Source organism: Tachysurus fulvidraco, chromosome 24, assembly GCF_022655615.1.
Source record: "Tachysurus fulvidraco isolate hzauxx_2018 chromosome 24, HZAU_PFXX_2.0, whole genome shotgun sequence".
Classification (NCBI taxonomy): domain Eukaryota; kingdom Metazoa; phylum Chordata; class Actinopteri; order Siluriformes; family Bagridae; genus Tachysurus; species Tachysurus fulvidraco.
Window position 1 is genome coordinate 10,327,245 of NC_062541.1, and position 20,411 is coordinate 10,347,655.

Sequence of the window (20,411 nt, forward strand, 5' to 3'; positions counted from 1 at the left end):
TAAGGAAAAAAGAATTTTATCCAACACTGAGGACATACAAATGCTTACTGAGTTTATAAATCAAAAACATTGCATCATTTATATAAAGCACTTACAAATGCGTATAATCCATATACATTAGAGCACAAAAAGGTTTAAATATTTTATAGTTTGAATTGAAAAATGTGTTCCTGTGTTAAAAATGATCTAAAATAAAAATCAAGAAGCTAAAGAATGAACTTGGCAAAATTTGAAGAAGAACTGGGAGAATTGAAATTAGGGTGCCTGTATCACATTTAAGCTTTTGATCTGAGATGATTTTAGATATTTTACAATTAAAACCATTAACTGTATTCAAATATTTTAATAATGAAAAGGAAACATCTGCCAAATCTTACACAGAGCATCGGTGCTACAAATCTACTACAAATAGAATGCAAACATGACTGTAATACTTTTATATAAGCAGAACATTTAAAATGTGGAGAGAGTTATTCACATGGTTAGATCTCACTCTGGTAGATATTCCTGTCTGTAGGCCATGGCTCATTGATCAGAATGTCTCTATTAGCTTATGCTGCATCTGCATGAGATGCATCTGCATGAGATCAGTGTGATCTCTATTCTCAGCCTAGTGGAGCATTCAAGAGAGAAAGGACCAGATGCCTCAGCATCAGCATGATACCATGGCTCCTGACCCTGGCATTCTAGCTAAGACCATCATAAGGTGTTACAGAAGCAATCTAAAGAAAATCTGAAAGATTTTTGAAGGATGTTCTTATCCCTGATTATGGCAAGAAGAAGGAGCCTAGATTTCGTGTTCAGTCAATGGAGGATCTCTCACCCCACCCCACACATGATACCCAGTAGTGTTGCACCATGCAAACATTCTCAGAGAGATCATGCCAAAAAAAAAAAAAAAAAAAAAAAAACACCACAACAACAACAAGCCTGGTTTTGATGGTATCTCTGTGGAGGATCCTTACCACCTCCCAGTTCTGCTGCACCATGGAATTGTGCTGATTATGCTAAAAAAAACATTTCCACTATCCAAGCATCATCTTCCAAAAGCCAGGCATGCAATCACATGACACATCCAAGAAAGAACAAAAGGACACATAAGAAGGAGAGGTTCAAGCCTGTGGAACCCACTAAATCAGCAATAATGAAGGAAATTCAAGAACTGCAGGTCTCAAAGAACCTTAATGAGATGCACATCCAGCTGACAAGCCAAAGAGGAGATGTTACAGAGCCAGAAGAAGCAAAGAAGCTCGCGTCTGATGGTGAGCATAATAAACTGCATGAGTGTTTAGACCTGCCAGTACTTGCTGACTTCCAAGCTTGTGTTGAAATGACTAATTATGGAATAACTGTATTGGGAAAATGATATATGTTACAAGATTATTATTATCAATATTATTGTAAATGACTCCTTAATACAGTGACAGTTGAAGTTTACTGGTTAAAATGATATACTACAGAATGTAAGGTTGCTGAAGGGAGTTGAAATCCCAGGGCCACCAAGCTGCCAGTACTTAACCCTCAACTGCTCACATGTATAACAGAGATAAATGTATGTCACCATGGATTAGGATTCTGCCAAATGCTATAAATGTAAAATAACTACTGGATCTATTTTGTGCATTGGTTTGCATGTTCTCCTGTTGTCTCCACAGGTCTTCTCTGTCGTTCCCTTCCCATTCTCCAAAAACAAAAAAATAGTTAAACTGGCTCAGCTAAATTGCCCCAAGGTGTGAATGAGTGTGAAAATGTCTGTGTGCCTGGTGCCCAGAAATGTACTACGGTCTCATGTAGAAAGAATTGCTGCTTCATGTACATTGTTTCTGGGAAAGGCTTCGGATTCACCACGATCTGACCAAAGTAATTACTGAAGATGAATGAATGGATGAATTGATTGTATTTAAGTAATATTGCGTGATCGATAATGAGTGGAGTTATACTGAATATCAGCACAGCTTTTATACATCAGGTTCATAAACATGAAATTAATATCAGATGACATTTCAGATTCAATAATTCTCAATGCTCTGTGGATTTTTGGTCCACTAGTGGAAATATATCCAGAAGAAGCCACACTAATGATACGGCATGTTGGCTAGCTCACTGGCTAGCTCATATCGATTTGTACATTTCCATTTAAAGGCGGTTCTTGACCTTCTTGTTCCTTGTTTCTGATTATGGCTTGTCCCGTATTAAGCCTGCCTATCTGTCTTCTGACCTTTGCCATGAATTCTGATATTGATTCTCGGATTTGCCCAGTAAACTTTATAACAAGTTTACACGTGCCTCACTATCTACTCACTGATAGATAATTAATAGATACCATCAAATGATGCTTATCTGTCTGGCTCAAAGATACATAAGGGTCATTTGATGTTTGATCACTTGTTTCCTATCAGTTGATTTAGAATTTAGGCTTGTTTCTGATCATCTATAGATAGACCACACAAATGAAGCATTACAGAATATTTTGTCTGTGATACTGAACGTTAAACATCATTCATATGTATCACATCAATATGTGTGTAATTTTTACTTTGTTCTTGTTAGGAATAGTGATATACTGAATTATGTTAATGGGCAATGGAAAGAAGGTTGTGCTCAGTCATTTTTGTACAGAGTTTGTGTAGGAAGGATTTTGGTGCCAATTTATTGAGCTCTGCAAGATGCAGTGCTTTTTAATGGCACATAGCTGTGTAAAGATCCCCACTGGCTTCACATTCAAGATATAATCTGCTGCAGAATGGCTGCATTTGCATTATACAGCTTTGTTATTTTACACACATTAAAACACCCGTGTGTAGATAAACCTATAAAGTTCATATCTTCTAATTATGTACTTTTTTGTGGACTATAGGAAGTTCCCTTTAAGCTTTCTGTCGATCACTCGTAATTGCGTTAAATGAAATTAAATTAAATACAATTTAATAAATTTTTTATAATTGTTAAATTGATGTATTTTATTTAATTTTCTAAACAAAACAAAAAAAACACATATAGAAAACAAGGAACGATTTAGACCAAATCAGTGTAGCTATCTTACTTTTAAAAATAGAAGTTTTAATAGAATGTGAATCAAAAACATAATTAATTGTACTCTTATGTCTCTATCTACATCGTAAATACTACAAGCTGCATTGATAGCTGATGATGGGAGAACAAGCACTAAGGTAGTGACTAGATGCTGCTCATGCTCACTAAGAACCTCATCTCTTATATTTATGTTAATCACTACTGTGTGCCACAGGGGTAAACAGTGTCACAGTACGAAAGAGCACAGGAGAAGGATAGACACCTTCTGAGTTGAAGTTTTTGAACATATCGTGTATTTGCAAACTGTCCCATTCATGCACTTACTGTACAATCTCAGTATAATCATATATAACCGTCTACATAATTGTGCATTATTCACTTTCTTCTTTTGTCCAACCTTTTTGCTGTATTTTCCTCAAGGTGGAGGTGGACTTCAGGGTATGAGTGCAGATGGTGCCCATGCACCATACAACCCAGCTGGTGCTGACACTGAGAGCATGAGGAAGGCAGCTGGCACTGCTAAAAAGCCAAGAACCACCTCTTCTAGAAGGATACCACAGTGCTGTGGAGGAAGACCCCAAGTTCAGCCAGTCATAAAGGTGAAATAAAACTTTCTGCCCTCCTGCTATCTCTCTCCTTTTCTTTCTGTGCGAAAGAACTTTTATGACCTTTGAATGAGATTCTTCCTCCATCTTTGTGTTACTAAGTTTAATAGAAGGACATATGGCCAGGGTCTAAGAAGAGTTGGGGAACAGCAGCAGGTCTATCCCATAGAATGTGGCATTTCTGTGCCCCTGGCATGTTTTACTCAGGTTATACTGCTCCCCAGCTGCCCATGCATCATCCACCTGGCTTCACCTAGCCTCAGGTAGACTAAAAACCCCAAACATACTCTATTTCACTTTGATCCATGAGTTACATAAGCACATTGGCAATTTTGCATTTTTGATTTACATGAGCACAATGACATTACATTAACAAGGAGTTAGCAGAAAGTCATTTATTTGTTTAGTGCATTTCTGGCCTTGAATATGAGTTGATTTGCCTGCTCAATATTAGCCGAGTAGCAGTGCATAATGTAGTGAAGAGCAGTTATAACTTTAACAGGTCACCCTACCCTATAATCATACTTCGAACTATTACTGGAATAATAGTATTTGTCTTTTCCTGCACTGAAAAAAATCAGAGGAGAAGCATCCTGATAAGAAACAGTGCATATCTCAAGGACTGATGTTTTATATATAGATAAAAATCTGAACTATACTTTCCTTCATGTGACCTATAACCACTGCAAATGTGTGCATTATCGTTTATCCTATACTTAAGAAACAAACTTGTTCATGCTCACACTCTATCACTGTAATATTGCAAACAAACCTGGATCAAGTGCAATTTTTTCATGTCTGTGTCATGCATGTATCAAATGAATCAAAAATTAAGTGATTATTGTAAGAATTACACTTAGGACGATTCCGGCAATATTAATTGCTTTTCTAAGTTCTCATTCATCACATTAGTCGTTATAATTTACTGTATTTACTTATCATTTTGTTTATTTGTTTGGTCATTAATTTATTTTAATTTAGTTTCTCATATGTGACATTTTGCAGGCTTCACCAAACCAAATTTTCTTCAATTTAATAAAGATTTCCAGGCTTAAAGGCAAGTGCTTATGTTTAATCGGTATGTTTCTGGCCATATTTACTCTACAGTGTTTTCTTCCCTCAAGCAATTTTTGAATGGGTCAGATAAGGATGGTTTTATTTATTTATTTATTTATTTATTTTTGCAAAAGTGAGAGATAAAGTAAGAGAAAAATGACAAGAGACTGAGCCAAGGCCAAGGAGACCTTATAAAAGATTTATTTGTGGCAGGAAACAGCTGATGTAAGTGTTTTAAATAAAAGTTAATCATCTGTTCCCCGGAGTGAGCTGTTCTTCCTGGGTTTTTTCACCGATCTCATATTTATATTATTTACACCTTCACCGAGTGCCCGACTTAGCTTGCACCTTTATGTAAAGTTTGACCAGCTTGTAAAACATTAATAACCAGGCATCAGCAAGAATAAGTGGCAGGCTGTTTTGAGAGCGAAGCTATTTGGTTTTTGACTTATTTTTTGTACAAGGCTTTTACTGGAAAACAGTGGTTATGCATCAGCAAGTGGATATTTAACCTCCAATGAATCACTTCTGTTATGCTTTCAGGCTATTTGAAGATGTGACGTTATATGATGTTTAGCAAACACTATATACCTTCTTTCCTTTGGCCTCAATCACAATATGTTGATCATTCAATCAATAAAACTATGCAAAAGTATGCAATCAAGAGTTAACAGGGTCAAACAACCAACAGGATTCAGCTCAGATCTTTGATTATGTAGGAATGGCTAATTTGGGAAAGAAATGGAGGGTATTTAGGGAGACATTAGAGTTTCTATGCAACAGTTTAATCGAACCCTTCAGCGCATGTAAATGTCTGTCTGCTGTTGCTAGGCTACACACGTCCCTTATTCTGCAACAATTAACATTTTCATTTGCAGCCATTATGTGAGCATAATCTAAGACTGGACAATCAGTGTAGATATTACTGTATCATGAATTATTTATTTGCTATGGGGTTTAAGATTCAGTTACTGGAAAATAGATCTGATTTGAAGTCTATATAATTGCTAGGCCATATTTCACAAGTAACACAGAGAAAGAGTTGCAGTTTGAGCCCTAAAAATCATTAACCTTTCTAATATTTATTCAAAGGTGGACCATAGTGAGGGTTCAATCATTTGGTTGCTAAAGGTGCTGAATAAGATGTTAGTGGATTGTTTATTTTTTTCCCCCAAAGCATTTCCTGCCAGGAATACATTAAGTTTCCATTAAGTGATTTTTTTAGGCCAGAGTGTATTTGCTCTGATCCTTTAAATAAACAGACATACTTTTGTGGACTGAATACATTAATTTATTTCAACCTTTAGATTTTGTCACGTTTTCCATTTATGAAAGTAAAGTGTAATTTTAGATATCAGGTCCTGAAAGCCACATACAAAAAGGAAAAATCAACCTCACAAAAGCTTTACTGAACATTCTCTTTACCATGTGCATAACAATACAAATTAAAAAGAGTTCAATAATCAAAACTGGTTCTATAAAATGATCCGTGCTGTGTACCTGTGTGTCTTCACTCCAGATCATTTACTTCCTTCATAACTGCCATTTTGCCCTCTGCCTTATACTTCTAATCCGAGATCAGTCTATTAACTCTGGTCTATTAACTCTGATCCCATTATCCATTGTATGACTTTTTTTTATTAATGATTTTCTCAACTTGTTGAAATCTCTAAAGAAACTCACATTTCCAGCAAACATTTTGCTGGTGATCTTGAACATGCAGGGATAAAATCTAACGTTATCAAGATCAATAACAGCAGCATACTTGTGTATCTGTATACATTAGCAAGCCTTAGCTGATCCACTGAATCTGTCTCTGAAGTGCATTTTTTTACTCAGTTATTCATTTAAAGCTATAGGATGTAATATTTCAAAGTGTTACGTTCTCAGGAAGAGAAATGCTATTGAGAGCTCCTTGTGGAGGAACATTTTGTTTCATTTTGTTGCGCTGTGCTGTACTGTTCTCCATCTCATAACTGTTAGTGCCAAGTTGTACACGTTCAGAGAGAATTCAGGGCAGTGTCCCAAATTCCATAATATGCACAAGTTTCTTTCACTTTCACTTACACACAATCCATCTCCGATTAGATGCATCATGTAGTTGTATTTATTTCACACCTAAAGTTGGGGCGTAATAATGTTTGATGTATCTGATCTCCTGTATGATGCAGGCATACACATTAGAGAGGAACTATTAGCCATTATTTCCAGTACAATGGGGGCTCATTCCAGCTTAAGAATATCGTATTATGATTTTTTTTCTTCTGCATATAACTGTTTTATATTCAGTATCCATTAAATGTTGGCTGAGTTCCAAGAAAAACAACTCTCAAAACTCTCAGGACTTTTCTTATGACTGGGCTTATCTCAGCCCATGGCCTTATTGGCACTTTCTTAGCCTTGCATGTGAGATACAGATTTTTCTGTTCTATAGGTCTATTGCCATTTTATAAGATGCACCCTCCATCATTTTTTACACATGTATTCCTTTTTTACCCTGATAAAACCTTTGTGTGTGTGTGTGTGTGGGTGTGTGTGCGCGCATGTGCACATGAGTCTGAGAGTCCTGCTGTCTCTGTAAGCTTGCTGCTTGCCCAATTCTCTCCCACGCTCAAACGACTCTTTCAGCCCTTGTTCATCCTCACATTCATGTGCCATTAGACTCCCATTAGAGTCTCTAACAGGCAGATGGGTGCTTATTTATTTCTCCATCATGGTGTAGTCATTTTTTTGCATTTGCTCCCTCGATACACTGTTGTCATAAAGAAAGGCAATTTAACACTTGTGGTTTTTGAATGTATTGCTTATTGGTCTTGTGGTAGAATAATCTGGAGATAAAAAAGAAGAAAAAAGAGAAGGCCAAGTGTGTGTGTGTGTGTGTGTGTGTGTGTGTGTGTGTGTGTGTGTGTGTGTGTGTGTGTGTGTGTGTGTGTGTTTGTGTGTGTGTGTGTGTGCGTGCAAAGAAATACACAGGTTGACGAGCATGTACATACCCTGCAGGGAGAACTAATTGAATATTGGAGATGCTATTTGTTTGGCTGTCTCTGGTGATGGATGCCCCTCATAAGTGTGTGAAAATTCTGGATCATTCTTTAGTCTTCTGTTATCTGTTCTCACTGTCTGCTTTATTCGCTCCATTCAACGTCATTTGTTTTCACTCTATATTCAGCATGCTTTTCCTGTTATCTCCTGATCATAGATCAAGCAGGCAATGTCATGGCAGGTGAGCAGACTCATGTGTCTCTGTCCGGCCGTGATGCATGGGTGAAATAGGAGTAAAGTAGAAAATTCTGGAAGACATGCCCTTGAGACAATCAAATCTATGTGCTTGAGATGAATGTAACGACGCTGAATACCATGAACCTTAGCACTTATGTAGCTGTGTGTTTTAACATAACCTCAGAGTCTCCTGGCTATTGGGTTGAATCAGCACTTAGTTCTAGCCTGGCTGTGTTATTTAGCACTGTGCTTAGTCTCGGTGAGTAGGTGTTTAAGGCATGCTGGTTATTGTGAATTATGAGTCCTCTTCTTTCACTTGCACATGGTCATTTGTATTCATAATTTGCATCCATTAATCATAGTGAACACTTAGTGGATTATGTGTTTGTGCTGTGTGTTTTTAATAATGTGTGTAAGAGAATATGTCCAATAAATCTGGAAAGTAATTGAGCTTAAGAGAATTAAGAGCAATGCAGGTGTAGCAATTATATATATAGAGCTTGGTCATGTGAAAATTAGGACACCCCATTAAATATAAGTTCTTCATTTAGAAATGTCAACATGTCAATTTCTGATCTTGTTTTAAAACTGATGTAGTTGCATGTAAATGACAAAACTTCACTTTTTAAACAAAAGAAATCAACAGAGTATTTCATCCAAGGAAAAAGTGAGTCCTAATAGTTAGTGTTTCCCCCATTGGCTGAAATAACTTCATTGAGACGTTTTTTGTAGCCATCTACCGGTTTCTGACATAAACTGGAAGAAAGTTTCCCACACTCCTCAATGCAGCCTTCTTTCAGCTTTGTGATTTGAGTTCTTAAATGCAGTTCATTTTAAATCACTACACAAGATCTCAGTAGGATTTAGATCTGGGTTTTGACTTGGCCATTCCAGAATTCTTTGTTTTTATTTTCAGTGACTCCTTGGTGGATTTACTGGTATGTTTTTATTATGTTGAAAGGTCCAGTTCCACTTCAGCTTAAATGTTCATAGTGGATTCTATGATGACGACCTGACCAGGTCCTGCTGCAGCAAAGCATCCTCAAACCATAAATAATTCCACCTCCGTGTTTTACAGTTGGAATGAGGTTCTTTTGCTGAAATGCTGTATTTGGTTTACGCCAAACATGCCCTCTGTTGAGATATCCAAATAATTCAATTCTCGACTCATCTGTCCAAAGCAAATTATTCCAGAAGTCTTGGCCTTTGTCTCTGTGTTCTTTGGCAAACTTCATTCTTGTCCTCGTGTTTTTTGTTATACAGCAAAAAGTTGTTCATTCTCTTTCTGATTGTAGATTCATGCACTTTGACATCAAATGTAGCAAGAGCTTGTTGTAGGTCCCATGATGATATTTTAGGTTTTTGGAGACTTCTTTAAGCATCATGTGTTATGATATTGCGATGAATTTGCTTGGATGGCCTGACCTGGTCATGCTGGCAGTTGTTTTAAAAGTTCTCCACTTAAAATATGATTTTCAGTGGAATGGCTGATAACAAATTCTTTTGAGATCTTTTATCCCTTACCAGATTCACAAGCATCAACAATCTTCTTTCTGAAGGCCACCTCAGAAAGAGAGCTCTTTGGATCTCAGCGTGGTGATATCTCTCACTTCAACAATCAAGAGCAAACCAACCTAAATGTCTGTGGTTTAAATAAGACAATCCTTTTTCAAATCGCACTGAATATTGCTATATTTTAACTAAAATCCAATTAGTTTGTTAATTTAAAAAGTTTTCTTTTGTTTAATGATTTCATGATTTAATTTACGGTTTCCTCAGATCATTTGTTTAGCTCACAACAATTTGCTAGCTCATAATCCAGAATTTCAATAGTGTTTTCATTTTACTAATCTGTAGTCTACCTAACCTACACATCTTATATGTTGCCCATATTTTACCCAGAAACTAAAGTACTCTGCTATTCTGGTTCAGGTAAATCGCAATAATTTGCTAGCTCAGAATGTAGAACTCCAATTGCTGGAACATTTAGCTAGTGTGTGCTAGTTTGTTTTAATCTGCTGGTTTTTATTAAAATATACTTTATACATTATACATTATATAAAATATACTAGAATGAATCCATGCTACATTGTCTTCACTGCTATTGGTAGTCCTTAAAGCTGTTGTGGTATAAAATAAGGTGTCTTGAAACAGAAGTAAATAATAGTTTTTCCATCTTTCCATAAAAAAGGAGAAAACTGCCCCATCTTCTTGTTTTCCATTGGCTTTCATGGTTTATAAGGTAAGGTTTATAAGGTTTATAAGGTTTATAAAGTAACTGCTTTTGTGTGCTTTTCTTCCCCATTGGAAAAAAATGGCTTTTTTTTAGCTTGACAAATTTTGCTCAAATCCTGTGTGATTGCTGTTAATACATTCTGTCTATCACTGTGTCTGTATTTAAACTTAATAATACAAATCTCACTCTCAATTTGTCTCCTTGACTACATTACTCCAGTGACATCCTCTCAGACTTCTCTGAACAGTTTACTGTACATACTGTACAACTGACAATTTTTACTTGGATTTTTACATTTGTGGTTATATTTTGCAAGGATATAAAAAAAAGTTTTACATGAATCATCATATGAGTCTTAATAAGTAAGGAATAAAACATGATTTTCCTTTATAGGAAAATAATCAATGATGGGGTATTGTGATGCAGCCTGATGTAAATTGGATTTAATATTAAAATCCTGTACTTTTTTCCCCTCTTACACTATAGTGTTATATTGCCCAAAATGACAAATTCTAATTTGATAAATAACATTAATCTCAGTAGGCTAACATACAGTACAATTTTTTAGCCTACGATAAGTTCCTGTGAATTTCTATAGAAAACATAACATACTGTAGAGGACAACAAAATAGAATTTGCACCTGTTTCAGTGTGTCCGTGTGCAGCATTGAATGTCTTCGACATGTCAATCCACAGTGGTGTTAATGTCGTTTATGAAAGTAGACATTAAGTGCTTTAAGAATTTGTAAATTTTTATGTGTTTCTGTTTTTACCTAGCATTTTAGGGACTATCTTTAAAGTAAATGCTGATATCAAACCCATTTCTGCTCCCTGAAATGAACCATCTGCTTGTTCAGAAGCATCTAAAATGTGAAGGCATTACAGTCAAGCACTAAAATTCTTTGTACAGTAGGTTATCTCAACAAAGGTAAAAAAACACCAGAATCCAACAGCATCCTGAATAATTTTATATAAGACTTGGGGTGGGGGAAAAAAAAAATAAAAATAAAAATAAAAAAATTATATATATATATATATATATATATATATATATATATATATATATATATATATACAAAATATACAAAATCTAAATCCTACTGAGATCTTTTTAACAAATGCCTGATAAATCTATTTCTATTTTAAACGGAATACCTGTTTAAAGCTGCCACTATTGTCAGAGCTTGGGAATAAAAATTTCTGTGGTATAATGACAAACAGGAAACATTTTATAAACATTAATCATATTAATATGTTTTCAATCTTTAGAGAGGTAAAATATATTAATATTCAATTTACATTGCTTTACCTGGGTGGCTACACCTGAATTATTAATAGGCAACAGGAGTGATGTCCTTTGCGTAGTAAACAAGTGAAAATAGTTTTGGCACTTGAGAACAGCTAAAAGCTCACAGCTGGACTGTCCAACTTGTCAAGAAAGAAGTAATATGAAGTACATGTATTATGTCTGTTCTACTGAGTCCTTCATATGAATGCAGTGAAATCTGCATTTCTGTTGCATGATTGATGTGAGAGCAAAAACACAGAGAGCAAAGGGGAAGATTGCCTCCGATCACGCCGCTTTGATGTCATGTCACACATCCATGGCCTTTCATATCAAAAAGGAGGGGAAGAAAATGAATGTCACACAGTGTAAAGAACAGAGGGGCATACCATCCTTTTTTCTGGCTGAGAAACAGTTTGGATGAAAAAAAGACCAAAGTGGAAATAGAGAATGCTTGAGGCAGGAGTAAGGATAGTGGTCTGAAATATGTGATTTTGTTCATTGTTACATGAACATTTCATTACATTTTTTATATTGTATTGGTCAGAATAATTCTGCATGTACACTTGCTCTCTTATCGTGTTTTGCCATTTTCTGTCATCTCTGTTGTGTGTTAAACAAATGTTCTTCTCTGGCCTACTACAGATTTCCTGCTAGATTCATACAGCCTTCACAAATGAAGTGCTATATTTTGTTCAATCCACAGATTAAACCCAGTGATGGTCTATGCACTAGTCGTCCGTGGCACATTGCCAGCACTGCCTCCATTCCAGACCTTCAACATGCCCACCAATGAGATATCTTTTATGAGATATCATCTACCCATGCTCAACAATTCTTGCATTTACATGTGTAAAAATTTGTGAATTTACTACATTTCGTCTTAAGAATACATCGACTGTATTTCAAAGTGACTGATGTGGATTCTTCTAGGATTTTATTAGATAAGCTTGGCACTAAAATAAAGCATAAAGCCTGCAGTAGAGCACTGAATAAGTAGCTTTATACCACAGCGCTGCTGAATGCGAATACCTGAATCAGATTTATCTGAAGATGCAGATCAATTTTCAGCATCTACGACAATAGTAATGGCAGTCATTGAAATCAAAGGTTTATACTCATGCATGCTTTCAAATGTATAATCAACAATATAATCATATTTGGAAGGACATTTAGGACAGATGTTCCACATAAGCTAAGCTTGATATAGATAGACTGATGGATGGATGAATGGATAAACGGATCAATAAATAGATGTACTTTATTGAACCCCTAAGGCAAATTTAAAACATAGAAATAAACAAATTTAAAAAATAGATCAAAAGTATTTAATTATTGGTATGGAGAAGTTTTCCAGGAGAATCACTTAACATTCGTAAAAGGAGCATGTAGTGTCAGCATGTTTTGACAACTTCTTTTTCTGCACACAGGGGAGTCTTTGAGCTTTTTGGATTCTCTGTAGCATGACAAGCTACAATTTTGTTGTTGTTGTTGTTGTTGTTGTTGTTGTTGTAAATTTAAGAGGGAGAATAGGCTAGACAGAGGACAACATTTGTTATAAATGAATTATAAATGGTTAAAAAACATTCATTAAATGATGATGTGGGACACGCTGTTATTAGGAAATATTATAAAAGTTATACTTTTTAACTACTGTATAATTGCAAGCCACTTTGTTGCCCTGCGCTCAGATAAAGGACTGATATTAACCCAAACCCAGCCTGTTTACAGTACCTGATTGCTTAATAAAACCTGCAATTGTAGATTTACTAATTCATTTACCAATGAATGCAGTAAAGGTTATTTTACAATGAAATGGCACTTAACTATACAAAACATTCAATTAAACTTTTATATATGATGTAACTAGTAATTTGAGCCTTTGTTTATCTTTTCTCTCCTTTTCCTTTGTGATTATCCAGCACCTCTTGTTCAATATTTTTTCTGTCTTTCTTTATTATTTATATCTTCTTTTATTCTTTTTATTGTTTCTACTGTTCTTCCTTCTAGTGGCAATTTTCCAGGCTTTGTGACTTCACAGCTGGTGAAGAGACAGCATAGCATTTCCCTGGCTCACCAAACGGAAACATTGATTAACCTTCTTCTTTGGTGAAAACAACGCATGCAGAACTGTGTTACCATCAAGGTGAGTATGAGGTGAAATCCCCCCCCACCCCCACCCCATACTCCTCAGGTCACTCAGGTTTTACCAAGAAAGAAAAAACACTTTGTTTTAAAAGGCTGTCAGTCTTGACATGCGGTTCAAATTGCTTCGGGGCAGAACAAAGTAGCTGCATTTTTAATTCTTCTACTTCTGGAAAAACCAGAGAGAATTTAAAAAAAATCTTTTAGAGAGTAAAAGCAAGGCTTGCAATTAGCCATAATGGAACAACATAATAACAAAATTGTGCACATGCTGTAGCAAAATACATTTTGTAAAAGGTCAAATTGACGACTGTAGCCATAGGAAATGAAATAAAATCAGCAATAAAGCTCTTTATAGAAAAATGCAATTCGGAAATGGGCATTACTGCACATGTTACAGGGTGTATAAACTTTCTGCCTTAATCCACTATTAGATATTACATATAATAGTCAATATAATCTTTTCACATTTAGTGTGATAATTCACCCTGACCATTATAACTCAGATAGTTACTGGCTACACTGACTATACTATAGCCTGTTTGTTTAGCTAGTAATTTGCAATCACCGAACTTGCAAAATCTAAATCAAACCCACTGTATTATTAAACTTGATAACCAATGCAAATGTGCAATTACCATAGTTTCTTTCAGACTCACAGCTTGTTACTAAGTGTGCTCACATGCCATGCTTGGAACCTGTTAGCTGTCTAAGTAGCAGTGGAGCTATCCGATCGTAAAAAGACCAGGTGTAAATGCCCTCCGAAATGGTTTCGAGACGGATATAAATCCGATCGCTCAAACCACTTCAGAAGGTGGTCTGGGACGCATTTCAGATGACAGGTGTAAATGAATGTGGTTGTTCAAACCACATACTCTACGTCAGCGCTATACTCCTCCCAAACGGAAGTACGTCACTCGCAAGTGGCTCACAAGTGGTGCATCGCGCCAGAAACAAATATGTTTTCCCACCAGTGCTGGCTCCGATCTTTCACCCAGGCGTCTTGTTGGGTCATAAAATGCACTGTTGCCGCCAGCGAAAATGCAGCAAACAGTAAATGCTGTTTTTTGTAGCAACCGCATACACCAAAGCATGTTCCATTTCAATTACCCCGGAAATGAGGTAAAATATATTTGCATATTGGGCGGAAGTAGAAAGATCGTATTCAAGTCTAGTGACTGTTCAGGCCAATGGAGATGCTCAACTTCACACCACTCTGTCACCAGTCTTGTTGTGTGTATAGGTGCATTATCAATCACATACTGTACATGACCCCAACTTCAGGGTAAAATGTTTGAATGACTGGATATACATGACTGTCCAGAATGGTTTGGTAGTCCTTGGCAGTTATGTGCCCATCTAGCACAAGTAATGGGTCTAGGCAATGGCATGCTATTGCAGCCCAAACCATCACTGATCCACCCCTGTGCTTCACTCTGGGCATGTAACAGTCAGGGTGGTAGACCTTAACTGTTGAACCATCCGACAACCGTTATTAATTTAGAAGCTTCAAGAGATAGTTAGCAACATATCATGCTTTAAGGCTGCTTGTTCTCAGCAAGAACTTTTATTTTAGGGCTTTTATCAATGTGGAGGCAATCATGAATATAATTAATCGTTTTAATATTTTAGAGCACAACCTTCACGTCTCAGTTTTAGTTATATAAAGATGCAAAGAAATTTCACCTTTCAGCACAATGATGACCCAAAACATACATCCACATCAATGTTTTTGAATGAGTTATCCAGTGCCTAGACCTGAATAAACCTAAAAATCAGTGGGGTGACCTGAAATGAGCATCAGTGGGGTGACTTGTATTAAAGAGAAAATATTGGCAAGTCAAAATGTGCCATGCTGATATGCTCTTAACTATAAAGACTGAGTGAGTACAATAAAATCAAAACAAATGATTAGTTTAGGGATGTGCAGTCTGGCTTATTTTATTTATTTATTTAGTTAGTTAGTTATTTATTTAAAACCTTTCTGTAGACTTTTTATATTGATTGTAAGTGAGCTAGCTAGATTGTATATATTGTATATGAATGCTACTACATTCAATCATTCATTCATTTTCATCCGAACTTCTCGGTTCATGGGGAGGCTGTTCCTATCTCAGGCGTCATTGGGCATCAAGGCAGGATACACCCTGGACAGAATGCCAACCCATCGCAGGGCACACACACTATGGACAATTTTCCAGAGATGCCAATCAACCTACCATGCATGTCTTTGGACCGGGGGAGGAAACCGGAGTACCCGGAGGAAACCCCCGAGGCACGGGGAGAACATGCAAACTCCACACACACAAGGCGGAGTCGGGAATCGAACCCCCAACCCTGGAGGTGTGAGGCGAACGTGCTACCCACTAAGCCACCGTGCCTCCCTATGCTACTACATATGTTTCTTAATGTAAAATATGGAAATGTGGGGAAAAACTCCAGATGGTGTGGCCTTACCCAGAAGACGTCTTTTACTTTCACAACATTATATCTGAAATATATTTATTTAACATTTATGGAAGGAGCCTCCAGTGTTTGCTTTGATAACTGTTTGCTTTCCAGTTTCTTGATAACATGACAGTGTGTGTGTGTGTGTGTGTGTGTGTGTGTGTGTGTGTGTGTGTGTGTGTGTGTGTGTGTGTGTGTGTGTGTGTGTGTGTGTGTGAATGTGTAAATAATGTATCTGTATTCGGTTATATACATAGAATTCCTACATTATCAGCCCCCATAAAAGAAACAGTCCTTCAAATTCTTCCAACTCCACAGAGAAGCTATAAATTCAGACACTAGTCCCTTATACTGTATATTTTACATTTACTCCATGTTCCATTCCCATACACTTCGGGCTACACAAAAACCTCACTGTATTCACTGATCTGAGATGAATTTACTACTTCTTTTACTTCAGAGAGCTGAGCCTAAATCAGAAAATAAAGACATAAATCTACTGCAATGAGCTGTCCTGAAGGGCATATGAGAAAAAGTAGGGGAATGGAGGGAATAAACATGCCATACCAGCATGCAGTACAATAAAAGGAATATATAAGTAAGATATGGGTTAGACATCAATGGAAGCTTTGAGCCATTTCTGAAGGTTTCTTATTCCTCATGAGAACGATGCTCTCCTGCTATACTATTGTATGGTATCATATGAGAAAATGAGCATGTACAGTGAAGGAAAATAAGTATCTGGACCATTTTTATTTTTGTTATGTAATATACTTCCAGTTCGAGTCATGTCTTTTGACTTCATACTTATAAATATAAATAATAAATATAAATAATTATATATTAATAATCATAAAGCATTATGTCCACAAATATGTCTTTACTCATGTTTCAGGGAAGGGTGATTTGAGATTATATGTGCAACCCTTCCTCCTTCAAACATGACAGCGTCATTACTGCTCATAAGAAATCTTATATATATAAGGTCTGACCATAGTATATTATTCCACAAGAGTGCAATTGTTTTCTAAATTCTTTTAGAAATAAAAAGAATGCATGTGCTTCTGGGCTAGCAGAGGAGTTTGTATGAGGTGTAGGGCTAAAGTTTGCATGAGGTGTAGGACTGAAGATGATAGTGGTGCTGGATTGTTGGTCCTGCTGCTTTCAGGTCTTCCTGCAACTGCTGTCTTTTCTCTTCATTTCTTTCTTGATAGTTCGAGAGTGGGTTGTGATATCTTGCATCACATTTCCACTTGTTTATTATTGAAATAGTACTTTCTCTCTATAGCTTTTCCAATCAAAGTTTTTTAATCTTTTTTCTTCTTTTTAATAATGTGCCTGAGATCTCCTTTCACTTCTCTACAGTTGCTACTGTAAAAGCTGTGTACTGTATCTGCATATGTTTTCTGTTAAAAATGAAATTTTTAAACAGATCTTTGTTTAAGCTTGTAAATACAAAAAAATTTGTACAAGTCAAGAGAGGTAAGGTGTATAAATCTGAAGTGGATATGTGCACAGAAAACATTAAATAACAAAAACAAATCTGTTTGAATGCTTATTTCCCCTCACTGTATGATAACAGCACTAAATAATTGCTACCTTATGTGTTTGAAAGCAGTGTGTAGGTAGGCAAAGTGCCTTTTCAGTGCACTCCAACTTTAACCCTTCTGTTAAATATTTAAATACTTTTTGTTATTATCTTTATATAGTGGTGTACAGCTTTAAAAGAAAAAAAAACAGTAACATTTATGAACGTGCTCATAAATATTAATATTTGCATTTTCTTTCTCGCCTTCTTGATGTTAATCAGCAAAAAAAATATTTTTTACATTACAGAGAAACCACAAAACCCTGAAAAACTCTGACTCTTACAAAGTGCTTACATTTAAAAAATAATAATTATAGCAATTTCTCATTGTTGATGTATGTTTTTTTATTGAATAGTAAACAGATAATAATAATAATAATAATAATAATAATAATAATAATAATAATAATAATAATAATAATAATAATATAATTTAATTTTTTCCCTATGTGTAGCATTTTTTGTTAGCAAAAATTTTACAAAAAACAAATTTACTCTCCTGAAATATTTAGTATTATCTACTTTCATTATCCAAGTCATCAATGAACTGATTATAGTAGTTCAGTGCAGCTTTATGGGGCATTACTAAATTGTTGAAAAATGCTTAGCAAGTACAGTTGCCAAATTAGAAAGAACAGTAAGAACAGTCATAAAGCTTTATGAACATAGAGGGTGTTAGCAAAGTAACACTTGATTACACCAACTGCTGGCAGGATGTTAACATACAGGGGTCCAATGGCAGCTCAATGCCAACCATGACAAAACAGTGTGCAATCATTCAATAATATAGTGGCACCGCAGTGCAGTCACACTGATCATTTCACACTGTTTATTGTCGGAAATATTTGGACCACTTCGAATCAAATGAATATGTAATTCAAATCAGCATCTTTCCCCTGTTATCAGGAAGGGCAGAAAGAGTGAAGAGAGTATGAGAGAGTGAAGTATGAAAATGTTGGAACACACACACACACACACACACACACACACACACACACACACACACACACACACACACACACACACACACACACACACACACACACACACACACACCTGACATTCACCACTCAGTGTTAACATCAGCAGGGCTACTTAAGTTATAGTTCCTGTACACATTCACACGCATAGACCCACACACACATAGACACACACACACACACACACACACACACACACACACACACACACACACACACACACACACACACACACACACACACACTAACACACACACACACACACACACACACACACACACACACACACACACACACACACACACACACACAGTATACGCTTCTGGCTTTAAATTTGTCCAGAGGTCTTTCTTCACAGCACATGACCTTGTTAGGGAGGAATTGAAATTGATTGTAATGTACAAAACACACTGATCTATTTTCAATTATGTTAATGTTTGTTACACAATGACATTTACAGGCAAGGTGACTGGGTGTGGTGTAAAAAACAACAACTAGTTGTTTAAAACCAGCCTCCAAACCAACCGGATGGCAGATGTTTACAAGTATTTGAATCCTATATTTTTGCACAATGTACTGTGTGATATTGAGTATGCACACCGGTCAGTGCTATTTTGTATTCTGTTTTTGTATGGTCTGTTTGCTCAATCTTTTGTCCAGCACTGTTTGGTCTAGGTTGCACACAACACGCTTTATATGACTAGGACAACTTTATGTCCTTAGCTCTATGGTGTTCTATGTAGCACCATGGTCCTGGAAAAACTGTTTCATTTCACTATGTACTGAGTCAGCTATATATGTAAAAGCTTCTTGACATGACTTGACTAATAATAGTCTGCCACATGCCTGAAATATAAATGTAATATTAAAAACATTTGTTTTCTGAACTGGAGTGATTATTTTACATATACCACAGTGATATGTCAACGATTCCAATGTTTCATTTATTAATTATCTCCTTGCTCTCTCTCTCCCTCACTTTCATATATACTATCTCACTCTCATATAAAAATGTCCCTATCCTCAGAAAGTTTGCAAAGCACCATAACTGATACGTTGGTCCACCTCCCCTTTTCAGAAAATCATTTGATTAGTAGGCTTGATTATGTGAGTTATTTGCTATACATGTGCCTTTATATGAGCTGTTACTATAGAAACAATAATGTATAAGAACAAATGTATTACTATTAATATTGCATTCATTTTACAGCCAGAATTACAGCCAGAATTACTAGTGTTATTAATAATCACTATGCCTGCGTTAGACAAAACTAATCCACACGAAGTAATATGATAAATCAGATTTGATAATTACATCATTTAAACTCCTGGGGAGAAAAAAAAAATCATTGAATAAAAAAGTCACTTTAAAAGGAACAACCTTGTGACCTGAAGTTCTGAAGTAAAATATATAAAGTTTAAATGAAGCAAGAACAGAAAATAAAAATATCAAAGAATATTTAGGACACCAAATAAAACTTTTAGGGATGTTGCATTTGTATGTCGATAGAAAATGAAGAAAAAAATTGTAGATATGTTTTACTTTCATCATGCAGTGCTCTAGTTAATAATATCATTTTAAATAATACTAACAATTTTCTCTGAACCTCACTTGTGTGCCCAAAGTTCAGAGCGAGTTACAGCATCAGAGGAACCAGACACCATTTATAGTCCTCATTCCCAGAGGAGGAGTGTAGCTCTTACCTTTCTGTTTCCTATCATCTATCACATAATTTTTATACATTCTGACATTTTAAATAGTCACTTCAGATCAGATGTGTATTTTGTATGTGTATATGTCTGAGTTGTTCAGTGT